Here is a 14,031-nt window from a genome sequence, read left to right on the forward strand (position 1 = left end):
TTTATTCACTTGTGGAGGAGCATCTCTGACATCAGCTTTACTCCTGCTATTTCTTAGGATTGAACTACAGTAAAACAATACTTTCACTGAACCATTTTACGATTTTTTAATGTTTGGAAGACAGCCAAAATTCTCCAGACATTCCAAAATAATACAACAGTATTTCTAGCTGGCTTTGGGGTAAAAATATGTTCCTTGACATTTTTCCAGATTATTATTAACTCTGTTGATGATTATTTAAAGTAGCAGAGGGGCTGTGACACCGCAGGACAGCAAGTGTCATATCCTTGAGTGAATGGACTTAATATTACAGCTGTTACCAACCTTTTTTCTAAATTGTATTATTTAACATTTGCTAGTACTGGAGACATGTAATTCTGCTGCGGGTGAACTCAGTTTGTAGCTTAATAAATTCTGATTTAAAAACAAAATACTGTTGAAGCTGGAAATCTGAAATATAAGCAGAAAATGCTGGAAATACTCCAGAGGACTGGTTTCATCCAGAAGGATACAGAATGGCTGGCTGACTCTTCAAGCTGGAGGCTTAGCCGGAGGTACTGCAGCTACTAAGAAGCACCACATTGTCAGATAGGGGTGGTGGGGGTGGGGAGGTGATCCACCTCCAATTTCTTAACATTTTTAATGAAAAATGCCCTCCGAAGCCAGGCCACCAGTGTGGGAGGGGGTTTTCCTCCACAGGATGGTCCTGCAGCTGCAACTGTAGCCGGGCAGGCAAGGAGGGCCTCGAAGCCTGCCTAGAGTGCTGGTCCTCTGGCCTCCCACCAGGAGTCCACCCCCAGGCAGCTGGCCGCTAGCCCTCAACGCCATTAATTAGCTACCTGGATCCCATCCCACCTCCAGGATAATGGCCCAGGGGCATGTCGGCGCGGGCAAATCAGCACATGAGCTGGTGGCACGAATTTCTGCACCCGTCCGCCTTCCTGCTGTCGCCGGTCAGGGGTTAAAAATCCAGCTCAGTGTTTCAGGTCGATGACCTTTCATCAGATTCTAAGGTGAATTCCTGTTGTAAATGTGTACGTTTCCTCTGTGCAGTTTGACATGAAGTTCGGATGAGAGCTGCTGCCAGCCTTTGTGATTGTCTGAACAAACATGTCAATGATCAGCATTTAGAAATAAAATGGAAAGAATTCTTAGGGCTGGTTTTTGCTGCTCACCCACAAACTCCACCTTTGGGGCTGAAAATTGGAGGTAATCTCGTTTCGGCGGGTGGTGGGACCATGGGTGGAGTATTGCTGGTGGCGGTTAATTAAGCACAGCGGCCCACCCCCCCCCCACCCCTCCCAAGAATTGCTGGCCAATCAGAAGGCCATCAGCTCAGCAGTCTCAGCAGCGCCACCCCTAGCAGTGGCCATTGTTGAGGTTGCAGCTTCAGAGAGAGGACATCTCAATGATGGGGTGCCGTCAAAGGCAGGTAAGTAACCCTGGGGGATGGTAGGACCAAGCAGCCAGAAGCTGGTGATGGGGGTGGGGGGAGTGTTTCGTGGCGCACTGGCAGGGCTGTCCCTGTGAGGGCAGCTGTTGCTGCCAAGGGACAATGGACCATCCATAAAGAAGGACCATCCCCCATCTAAACTGGGTCGAAACTGGGAAGCCACCAGGTCTCCTGCCAGTCACCCACACAGCGGCAGGGCATTCCAACATGGATAAAATGCCCTCGGTAGCAGAAGGTGGCCCTTAATTGGCCACTTAAGTGGCTCACTTGGCTGCCTAGTGTGTGGTTTAGCCACCACGTTTGCCACTGTTGGCAGCATGGCACGCTGGCAGGAAGATGGCAGGCTCCACTCCTGATGCCTCCTCACCCCATTTTGCCAGACCTCCCGCCTCCCGGTCCATCACCAATTATCTGTGGAAATTCAGCCCTTACTTTCTACAGACTATTGAATTAAATATTACAGAAAGCTGTTACATTTTTCTAAATTGAAATATCATTACACTTTGTTTGCCAGGTACAAGTAGCAAAAATAACTGCATATTCCTCAAAGGTTATTATTCAGTCTTAACAAACAGGATGGTGTTGGGATTTCCCAGAACAGATGGTTCCAACTCCTTATTGTGTTCCAACAAGGTATTTGCACTCAGCCGCACGATCGCTTGGATCTAGAGATTCTGTAATCTGGGGAGAATTACAAACAAAACAAAACAGGCAGGGTCAGATCAGGTAGGTCTCAGAAATCCATTTCCCCACCTAGATTTACCCCCAGCCCACGCATTTCCATCTTTAAGTGTGGCCACAATGTGAGAGAATTGACCAACCAACTCCAGAGTCCCCTTTGGGACTGAGTATTTGAATCTAGAGTGACTGTTAAGTGCTCATCAAGCTGAGTTTCCGGAGTGCATTGCAAGGTCATGTACTCCCGATGGGGAATGTTATTGTCACGACGATGTCAGAGAGCACATGATGAGCAGCCACGAGAGACTAGCCAACTTCATGGTAAGTCCCATGTGCACTGCATGCAGAAGGTGTGAGCCAGAATCACAGAATTGTTATGGTGCAGAAGGAGGCCATTCAGCCCCTCGTGGCTGCACTAGCTCTCCAAATGAGCATTTCACCTGGTGCCATTCTCCTGCCTTTTCCCCGTAACCCTGCACATTATTTCTATTTAAATAATTATCTAATGCCCTCTTGAATGCCTCAATTGAACCTGCCTCCACCACACTTCCAGGCATTCCAGGCCTGAATCACTCGCTGTGTGAAAAGACTTTTTCTCACGTCACATTTGCTTCTTTTGCGAATCACTTCAAATCTGTGCCCTCTCGTTCTCACTCCTCTTACCAGGGGGAACAGCTTCTCCCTATCTACTCTCTTCAGCCCCCTCATGATTTTGAACATCTCTATCAAATCTCCTCTTAGCCTTCTTCTCTCCAAGGAGAACAGTCCCTACCTCTCCAATCTATCCTCATAACTGAAGTTTCTCATCCCTGGAACCATTTTTGTAAACCTCTTCTGCACTCTCTCCAATGTGTTCACATCCTTCCTAAAGTGTGGCACCCAGAACTGTACACAACACTCCAGCTGAGGTCTAACTAGTGTCTTATACAAGTTCAGCATAACCTCCTTGCTCTTGTACTCTATGCTCCTGTTAATAAAGCCTAGGTTTATGCTTTATTAACTGCTCTTGCCACCTTTTATGCATCCTCAAGCAAGGTGTGCAAGATCTCCTGAGCAGTGGCGATAGCTCCATTGTAGTAGCGAGGGAGGAATTGCGATTATTGAATGGGACTATCTTGAAGGTGGAAGATTAGCGGTGAGAGGGGCTGATAGCTGAGCTCCAGTTCCACAGCCTCAGGGACACAACTCCAAGGGCTCAGCATTCAGAGGACGAGGGTGAAGATTCCATGATTTTTGGAGGGAATTTCACTGTCTTTTGATTCCTCAGTCCCTCAGCCAGATGCTCCATCTGCGAGCTGGGTTCAGGTGAGGGTGGCTGCCGCTGCAGACATGCAGTTAGTGCAGTTTGATGTAGAGCCCCAACAGGTCCCCGCACGATGAGTCTGGTCGATATGACACAGCCACATCATCAGGGACATGAGTCTCCGCCTCCCCCTCCTCCAACAAGGGGAACATCACATGGGAGTGTCCAAGAGCGGAGGACACTGTCACTTAGACCACCAATGGGAACTCTGTGGCATTTAGATTTGTTTACTTGTATGAAGTAAGAAATTAGAGATGTGTAAATATAACAAGCAAATACCTTTATCTGTGGAAAATTATAATTATGTAAAATATAGTTACAGATTGTCAGCTGTGTCCATGCAGTTCAAAGTCTTTATTGTCTCAGCCAGCTTGAGCTGTGCATCGAACAAACAAACATATGAACACACATCTAAACATACAAATCAGGAGCAGGAGTGGCCACTCGGCCCCTCAAGCCTGCTCTGCCATTCAATAAGATCATGGCTGATCTGATTGTAGCCTACCCCCGATAACCTTTCACCCCATTGCTTATCAAGAAACTATCTGACTCTGCCTTAAAAATATTCAAAGACTCTGCTTCCACCACCTTTTGAGGAAGAGAGTTTCAAAAACTCTCAACCCTCTGAGAGAAAACATTTTTCCTCATCTCTGTCTTAAATGGACAACCCCTTATTTTTAAACAGTGACCCCTAGTTCTAGAATCCCCCAGAAGAAGAAGCATCCTCTTCACATCCACCCTGTTAAGTCCCCTCAGGATCTTACATGTTTCAATCAAGTCACCTCTTACTCTTCTAAACTCCAGTGATACAAGCCTAACCTGTCCAATCTTTCCTCATAAGACAACCTGCCCATTCCAGGTATTAGTCTAGTAAACGTTCTCTGAACTGCTTCTAACGCATTTACATCTTTCCTTAAATAAGGAGACCAATACTGTACACAGTATTCCAAATTTAGTCTCACCAGTGCCCTGTACAACTCAAGCATAACCTCCCTACTTTTATATTCAACTCTCCTCGCAATAAATGATAACATTCTATTAGCTTTGCTAATTAATTGCTGTACCTGCATACTAGTCTTTTGTGATTCATGCTCTAGGACACCCAGATCCCTCTGCATCTCAGAGCTCTGCAATCTCTCACCATTTAGATAATTTGCTTCTTTTTTATTCTTCTTGCCAAATGGACAATTTTACATTTTCCCACATTGCATTCCATTTGTCAGAGCTTTGCCCACCCACTTAACCTATCTATATCGCTTTATAGCCTCCCTATTTCCTCTTCACATCTTACTTTCCTATCTTTGTGTCATCAGCAAATTTAGCTACCATACCTTTGGTTCCTTCATTCATATATTTAAATGGTAAAAAGTTGAGGCCCCAGCACTGACCCCTGTAACACATCATTCATTATATCTTGCCCAGCAGAAAATGACCCATTTATACCTACTCTCTGTTTCTCGTTCACTATCCATGCCAATATGTTACCCCCTACACCATGAGCTGTTATTTTCAGCTATAACCTTTGACGTGGCACCTTATCAAATGTCTTCTGGAAATCTAAGTACTGAATCCACGTGTGGAGGGTGAGGGGGTGGGAGTCTAAATGTTCTTGGCATCCCAGAATCCCTGAGGATAAACAAATCATGGCAACTACCAGGGTAGCAGGTGCTGGCATGTAAAAACCTGTTGCATTGGTCACAGAGGAGTTGCAGGAGTTCAGGGAATGGTAGCCCTTGATGTGCCTCTCAGCGTTCACATAGGGTGCCCTAGCAACATGTGTGCAGTCAACTACATCCTGCACCTGGAGGAATCCTGAGACTGAGGCAAATCTTGTCACCCTCTGTCCCTGCGCCGCAGCATTGCTGTTGAGGGAGATGAAGTGTCCACCCATTGGTTACCTGTTGGGTGTACCTGTGTGCTGCGGACCGGGAGATACCACACAGGTCAGATGTGGGACTTTGGAAAGAGCCAGTCACGCAGTAACTGACAGTCATGGTCACCGTCAAGGCCACTGGGAGTGTAGGCTGCAGGCCTTCTCACAAAAGATCGCAAAGCTCTGCCTCCCCCTCTCGGGTCAGACACGTTCTCCTCCAACATTGCCCCTCGGTCATATTAAGGTACATTACCCTGTTCCTCATCACTCCATGGCTCCTTCTTGCTGGCACTCAGTGTCATGGTATCTTCCTGCCTCAAAGCCATGCACGTGATGAGTGAGGCATTTCAAGCTGCTCCTGTGCCTCTATGCCCTGCACTTGGGATGAGGCTGCTCCTGTTTTAGAATCCAGATTTTAAAAGTGCTTTTCTTAATACTCAGGAGCTTGAGCTTAAAGGCACAGCTGGGGATCCTTCTTGCTGCTGTCCAGATGTGCTGGGTGTGGCTTTAAGGGAATCCTTCTCCCATTCCCCACTCTCTGCCAGACACTCAACTTTGCTGCAGTAACATTTGCTGGTGTAAAAGTTGCAGAGAAACGCAAAGGAAAGTTGCTGCACTTTACTCACGTCACAACCCCCTCCTGGTCTGGCAAATTTCTTCACGACTCAACAAAGGAGAAGTGCATTTATTCAGTCTGCTAAACACGTGAGTCCTGACGAAAATGGCGAGGGTTAGGAAATGCGATTTTCATCCCTCTCTTATACCGGGGCTCCTGCTGTCAGTGGGGGTAGATGTGCATCCTTCACCTGAGGCATTCCCAACCTGGAGAAAGGTTTACAAACGTGTCTCAGGTTCAGGAATGGCCTTAATTGTGATCCATGTAGATACCAATGACCCAAGATGAGGAAAGAGGTTCTGCATAGTCAGAATGAGGAACTAGATACTAATTTAAGAAGCAGAACCTCAAAGGTAATAATCTCTGGATTATTACCTGAGCCACGTGCAAATTGCCATCGGGTAACTAAGATAAACAAACATTTAGTTTGACTCCTGGCTGTGTTAGTTGAGGGAAGATTGCAGCTCAGTGATATTGAAGGCAGATTTAGCACCTCACCTGCTGCCTTGGCTAAGATCAGCTAACTCAACAAAAGTCACCATTAAATCATAGGCCTTTCAGTTCTGTCCAGTTCAGCACTACACTGGATATCCAGTGAGTACAATGAAGTATTTAGTGGATTTAACAGCAAAAACATAACATCACCTGTATAAATGCTACATGCTGCCCCTTGCTAAATTATCACACGGCTTATCTGATGTCTGGTATGGGATGAGAAGAAATTTCTTCCAATTAAGTGTTCGGAAGACTGAAACCATTGTTTTTGGTCCTGGCTCCAAACTCCATTCCCTAACTACTGACTTCATCCCTCTCCCTGTCTGAGGTGACATGCTGAGACTAATCCAGTCTGTTTACAGACTCGAGTATTCCAATGCACTCCTGGCTGGTCTCCTACATTCTACCCTCCGTAAACTTGAGGTCATCCAAAACTCTGCTGCCCCTGTCTTAACTCGCACTAAGCCCCATTCCACTATCACCCCTGTGCTCGCTGATCCCCATTGGCTCCCAGTCAAGCCACATCTTGATTTTAAAATTCCAATCCTCCTTTTCAAACCTCTCCATGCTCTTGCCCCTCCCTCTCTCTGGAATACCCTCTAATCTCACAACCTTCTGAGATATCTGCGCTCCTCTAATTTTTGGTCCCTTGTCCATCCTCAGCCATATTTGTACCACTAGCAGTGGCTGTCTTCAGTAGCCTAGACTCCAAGCTCCAGAATTCCCTCCCTAAATCTCTCTGCCTTTCTAAATTTCTTTCCTATTTTAAGATGTTCCTTAAAATCTACCACTTTGACCAAGATTGATCATCTGACCAAATATCTCCTTATGTGGCTCGGTGTCAAACTTTTCTAATGTCCCTGTGAAGTGCCTCGGGATGTTTCATTATGTTAAAGATGTGAGAAGTTGTTGTTTTTGGAAACAAGCTGAGAGTTAGTCCCACCAGGACCGGCCTTCTTACTATGACTATTCTGGAGGCACACATTGTTTTTATTTGTGTTTAAAATTATTAAATCATCTTCCCTTTTTTATAGGAATCTATGTTTGTGTGATTGTCTTTTGTTTTCATGGTACTATTTAAATTAAACAACATGACACAATGAAGTATGTGAGTTTACCCTTGCTAAAACAGGATGAAGGATTATTTTTGAAGTCTGCATCTACAGGGGTTCTGTAATATCCCACAGAGGAGGCTTGTAAGACAATTGTACCTTTATGTCTGCTGCACAATATCAAAGGTCCATGAGTTCAGGGCAAATGGCAGATTCCGATGATTTTGATGTGGTAAAAAGCAAAATGTTGAAGTCCCTGTGCAAGACAAAAATCAAATTCTGATTATTCCAGTCAGATATACAGACTTAGTCAAGACCTCTCAATTTATGTTGATCAGCCATTCCTTCCCTTTCAGTCATAGAAAGACCGTAGGGAACTAAAGTGACATTTTTGTAAAATCCTCCAGGAAGTCATTAAGATCCTGTTATCATTTTCAGCAAGACTCCTAATTTGGTTCTGAACTGTCAAGTCATATGCTCGGTTTTTAAAATGCTTTTCAGAGCTTTTGAAGTCACCGCAATCAGTTAATATTCTTTCAATTGAAGCATTGTTGAACTATGAAAGCAACAGAGGGAGGGTTAATATTCCTCTACTGCCACTACCCAACAGCACTTGATGAAGTAGAGTGGGGGAAGACCTGTGTGAACTATCAAGACCAGCAGAGACCAATGCTCCCAATGCAGTCTCCTCTACATTGGAGAAACCAAACGCAGACTGGGTGACCGCTTTGCGGAACACCTTCGGTCTCTCCGCAAGCATGACCCAGATCTCCCTGTCGCTTGACATTTCAACACTCCACCCTGCTCTCATGCCCACATGTCCGTCCTTGGCCTGCTGCAATGTTCCAGTGAAGCTCAACGTAAACTGGAGGAACAGCACCTCATCTTCCGACTAGGCACTTTACAGCCTTCTGGACTGAATATTGAGTTCAACAACTTCAGATCATGAACTCTCTCCTCCATCCCCACCCCTTTTCCGATCCCCCTTTTTCCAATAATTTATAATTTGTTTACAACTATTTTTCTTTTCCCTCCTATTTTTACATTTATTTCGATCTATCGTTTCATCTCCACCTTTTAGCCCATTTCAATCCCTTCCCCCCCCACCCACCCTCACTAGGGCCATCTACCACTAGCTTGCTTCCCTTAATGTCACCATTAGCACATTCCTTAGCTAGTATCACCACTGTCAACACCCCTTTGTCCTTTTGTCTATGACATCTTTGGCAGTCTCTTCTTGGCATCCACCTATCACTGGCCCCTATCAAGCTCTCCTGTCCCACCCCCTTCTACCAGCTTATATTTCATCTCATTTCTATATGTCTTAGTTCTGATGAAGGGTCACACGGACTCGAAGCATCAACTGTATCCCTCTCCGCAGGTGCGGTCAGACCTGCTGAGTTTTCCCAGGTATTTTTGTTTTTGTTCCAGCAGAGACCAGTTGGGCTGAATGGCCTGTTTCTCTGTTATAAATTCTATGTAACATGCGTGTTCTCTGCTGGGGTCAGACTGTGATCTTCCTGTGGAACCTGATTAGCATGGAGGGGAAAGATTTCAGGTGCATGTCAAAGTGATCAGCCAGATAGTGGGATAGAAAGGAAAGGCTGTGTGGGTGCTGCCTGGGTCACCAAGGGACAGATAAAATCGAACCCATGGAAGGCTCAGGAGAGCTTTGAATTTTGTAACTAACAAAACGGAGAATGACAGGAAACGGTACCAGCAAACAATATTGCATCTGCATGTGGGTTCACCCTTACTTTACTCCTCCTGCTGAGGCAATTATATTTTCTGGCATTATTTCAAGATCCTTTGCAAAGTGATTGTGTGGTCAGTGGGCTCAGCCACCTCATGCCAAGCTGTTTGCTACTGGCTTCAGGATTTTGCTTCAATGATGGAGAAAAATACCCTTTGCTCCAGATTGTGTATAAGATGCTTGTCGTGGTTTTCAAATTCCTCCATGATTTTGGCCCTCCCTATCTCTGTATCTTCCTCCAGCCCCACAACCCTCCCTCTCTCTGTATCTTCCTCCAGCCCCACAACCCTCCCTATCTCTGTATCTTCCTCCAGCCCCACAACCCTCCCTATCTATGTAACCTCATCCAGCCCCTACAACCCTCCCTATCTCTGTAACCTCCTCCAGCCCCTACACCCCTCCCGATCTCTGTAACCTCCTCTAGCACAACAACCGTCCCTATTCCTCTTACCTACTGCAGCCCCACATCTCTCCCTATCTATGTAACCTCCTCCAGCCCCTACTGCTCTCCCTATCTCTGTAACCTCCTCTAGCCCCTACACCCCTCCCTATCTCTGTAACCTACTCCATACCCACAATCCTCCCTATCTCTGTAACCTGCTCCAGCCCCACAATCCTCCCTATCTCTGTAACCTCCTCCAGCCCCACAATCCTCCCAGTCTCTGTAACCTCCTCCAGCCCCTAATCCCTCCCTATCTCTGTAACCTGCTCCATACCCACAATCCTCCCTATCTTTGTAACCTGCTCCAGCATCTACAACCCTCCCTCTCTCTGTAACCTTCTCCAGCCCCGACAACTCTCCCTATCTCTGTAAACTCCTCCAGCCCCACAACCCTCCCTATCTCTGTAACCTCCTCCAGCCCCACAACCATCTTTTTCTCTGTAACCTCCTCCAGCCCCACAACCCTCCTTACCTCTGTTACCTCCTCCAGCCACGCAATGCTCCCTATCTCTGTAACCTCCTCCAGCCCCACCACCCTTCCTATCTCTGTAACATCTTCCACTCCCTGCACCCCTCCCTATCTCTGTAATCTCCTCCAGCCCCACCACCCTATCTCTGTAACCTCCTCCAGCCCCACCACCCTTCCTACCTCTGTAACCTCCTGCAGCCTCTACAACCCTCTTTACCTCTGTTACCTCCCCCAGCCGTGCAAAGCTCCACATCTCTGTAACATCCGCCAGCCCCTACAACCCTCCCTATCTCTTTAACCTCCTCCAGTCCCTACAACCCTCCCTATCTCTGTAACCTCCTCCAGCCCCTACAACCCTCCCTGTCTCTGTAGCCCCCCTCCAGCCCCTACAACCCTCCCTATCTCTTTAACCTCCTCCAGCCCCTACAACCCTCCCTATCTCTGTGACCTCCTCCAACCCCTACAACCCTCCCTATCTCTGTAACCTCCTCCAGCCCCTACAACTCTCCCTCTATCTGTAACCTCCTCCAGCCCGTACAACTCTCACTATCTCTGTAACCTCCTCCAGCCCCACAACTCTCCCTATCTCTGTAACATTCTCCAACCCCTGCGACCCTCCCTATCTCTGTACCCTGCTCCAGCCCCACAACCCTCCAAGATTTCTGTGCTCCTCCAACTCTGACCTCTTGAGCATCCCAGATTCTTTTCACTCCACCTACCCTTGTACCTGCAGCTGCCTGGGCCCTAAGATCTATTCTGACCCGAAAACTCTCTGCCTCTTTACCTCATTCTCCAGCTCTGAGATGCTCTTTAAAAGCATCTCTTTGACCAAGCTTTGGTCATCTGTCCTAATATCTCCTTATGTTGCTCAGTGTCATCTTTTGTTTGATAATTGGTCCTGTGAGGCACCCTGGGAAGTTTCACTCTGTTAAAGTTGTTTTATAAAATAGTTGTTGGGGTTGTTGAAATGGCCTCATCATTAAGGCCGAATAGCCTGATGTAACTTACCCACATTACTGATATTCGGAAGGATTTTACATTACTGGTGAGCATTAGTGCCACAGGTTTTGCCTCCTGGAACCACAGCCAGCTCAATGGTTATCCACTGACACAGATAAGTTCACGGAATGTCTCAAAAATGTCATCTTACAATTTTTAAACTCAAATATTATTCACCCAGTTTTCAGCATGTCCAAATGTTTGACCACAGGCGTTTCCACAGAACCTCGAAACATGCACAACCTTTAAAACCTATAGCTTTTATTTCCTGAATCATCATCACTGTGTCCACGAGGATGCCTTTGCACCCACACATGTAACCTCCAGCAAATGCGAATTAGGCCCAAAATAAAACCAATGCACACAGGACTGATGTCAGACTGATGGGCCACACACTTCATTTATTCCCATGGCCCTCAGGAAAATCAGCACAAAAGCACTAAAAAAAGGATCTCACATTTAGCTTTAATGTGAAGGCAAGTTACAGCAAATGGTTTATGATCTTGAAGTCAACAACAAACTGGAAAACATACATCACCTAAATAGGGTGTACAATAAAATGGTACAGTACTTTTTCAGTTAAAAAAATATAGGATTTTGAAATTAACTTATGGGATAGCAGAGGTCTTAAGAATAATTAAATTCACATTATAATTGGACCCTAGTATCCTAGGGGAGTTGGGGCACCACCTATGGTACAGTGGGTTCTGTTGCTAACAGGGAAAGTGGCTCTGAAAAGCTATTACTCTGTTCAGCTGTCTGGTTTTATGTACAGCTGAGGAATCATAAATGATTGATTGGATTTTAAAAGCTGTTAAAGTTTAATGCGTAACTGTCTGCACAAACAACAAATCATCTGCGTTAAGCCATACAGAATATTAATAAGCTTTGGGAACCAGAAAAATAGAAAATGATTGTTTATGGTAAATAACATTACTTAATTATTTACTGGCCTGTTAACTGAATTTTAAAACAAATAGTTTAATTAAACAAATAAATGAAAAATGTGTTAGTGTGAACTGTATTTGACCTTGGAGGATTTGAACTGCAGCATCATCGTTTCACAGTTATGCCCTCAGTTGTATGTTAGAACAGCCACGTATAGAAGCAGCTGACATACAGGTAAAGGTGTAATGGGCCATCCATACAGGTGCACATTAAGGCTCCAAAATTCATATACATTTATTAAAATCAATTCCACCCCTTGCAGTAGGATTGGGTTTTATCACTTCAAAACCCAGCAAAAGAGTTCAAAAGAAACACATTGAAACTCTTAAACAGGAATGGACTCTGCATTTCATTTTTGGCTGCAATGTATACGTCATCTTTTTAGCACTTGTGTGTTGCTTCTGTTTTGTTGCCCTGTGTTTGTCTCTGAGAGTTTTTTTATATTTGACAATTTTGTTAATTTGTGAAATCAGGTTTGGTTGATAATTTTTCTCCATTCATTATGATAAGTTTGATTTTGAATTGTCCAGTGGAAAAAGAAAATGCATTATTGTTTGTCAAGTCACTGGGAAGTTAACTATCTGTGAGAGTAATATTTATCAGTATTACATCCAATCCTGTGAGAGTAATATTTATCAGTATTACACCCAATCCTGTGTGAGTAATATTTATCAGCATTACACCCAATCCTATATGTGAGAATAATATTTATCAGTCTTCCACCCAATCATGCATGAGTAATATTTATCAGTATTACACCCAATCCTGTATGTGAGAGTAATATTTATCAGTATTACACCCAATCATGTGTGAGTAATATTTATCAATATTACACCCAATCCTGTGAGAGTAATATTTATCAGTATTCCACCCAATCCTGTGTGAGTAATATTTATCAGTATTACACCCAATCCTGTGAGACTAATATTTATCAGTATTACACCCAATCCTGTGAGAGTAATATTTATCAGTGTTGCACCCAATCCTGTATGTGAGAGTAATATTTACCAGTGTTCCACCCAATTCTGTGAGAGTAATATATATCAGCATTCCATCCAATTCTGTGGGAGTGATATTTATCAGTGTTCCACCCAATCCTGTATGTGAGAGTAATATTTATCAGTGTTCTACCCAATCCTGTAGGTTTTCCAAAGGGCAAGTTTGGTTTAAATTCTCTCTTTAGGGTCTAGACCTGAAGAAAGGTGACTTAGAGCAGCAGTTGACTCCTTCATATTGTGTTCCTAGCAACTATTTTGCCAAATGAACTAGAAGACTTCTCTTTAAGTAATGTTAATGATGAATTAATATTCATTATTCTAACAACTATGTTGTAAATGGCTGATCATATCTCTCCTTGTAAGAGCCTTTGAATTTATTGGAGTCATTTAACATGCTCCCAGCATTCATCATCATGACTGTTGGTGCTGTCTAATAAGTAGATTAGAACAATTGAATTCATTCAGATTCTAGTCTACTTTCAATCACTGAACGTTGTTGGACCCAGATTTCATAAACAGGTTGCATGTTTCTACAAGTTCAGGTACTGGTGTAACTGGTATATCACGTCTAAAATAAATTGAGCCATCTACAGTTCGCACTGAATCTTGTGAAGGGGGCACATTAATAACCACGTTTATGATAAGAAAAATAGAAACATATCTTTTTCCTGTGAATTCTGACTTTTCTTATATGTAGATTCCAAAGAGCAATGCATTTAACTTCTGCAAAACAATAAACGTTACATAAGCAAACACCATTACTTTACCACTGCAGCCCAGGACCAGATTTATAGATGTGACGAGACCAATGTAAACAGCTTTTGAATATTGTGATATTTCCCCCAGTACAGATAAGTTTATTTCACCGCTTCTTACTCAGTGGCAAGAATAAAGGAATTCCATATAAACTGGTTTTCTCCGTCATTGTCTGAGCGTTGCCAATCATTGCTCA

At 44.4% G+C, this 14,031-nt stretch overlaps 1 long non-coding RNA gene across 1 annotated transcript in view; it reads right to left on the reverse strand.

The window, feature by feature from the left end:
• Nucleotides 1-1,879: 1,879 nt before the first annotated feature.
• The window catches only part of LOC144699601 (uncharacterized), a 40,085-nt gene continuing 27,933 nt past the window's right edge, over nucleotides 1,880-14,031 (reverse strand). The window contains exons 3-4 of the long non-coding RNA XR_013580570.1: nucleotides 7,630-7,726; nucleotides 1,880-2,134 (exon numbers count right to left, since the gene is read on the reverse strand). This is a non-coding gene — a long non-coding RNA (uncharacterized LOC144699601). The remainder of the gene's footprint in view (nucleotides 2,135-7,629; nucleotides 7,727-14,031) is intronic.

This window comes from Cetorhinus maximus, chromosome 24 (assembly GCF_964194155.1).
Source record: "Cetorhinus maximus chromosome 24, sCetMax3.hap1.1, whole genome shotgun sequence".
Taxonomy (NCBI): Eukaryota; Metazoa; Chordata; class Chondrichthyes; order Lamniformes; family Cetorhinidae; genus Cetorhinus; species Cetorhinus maximus.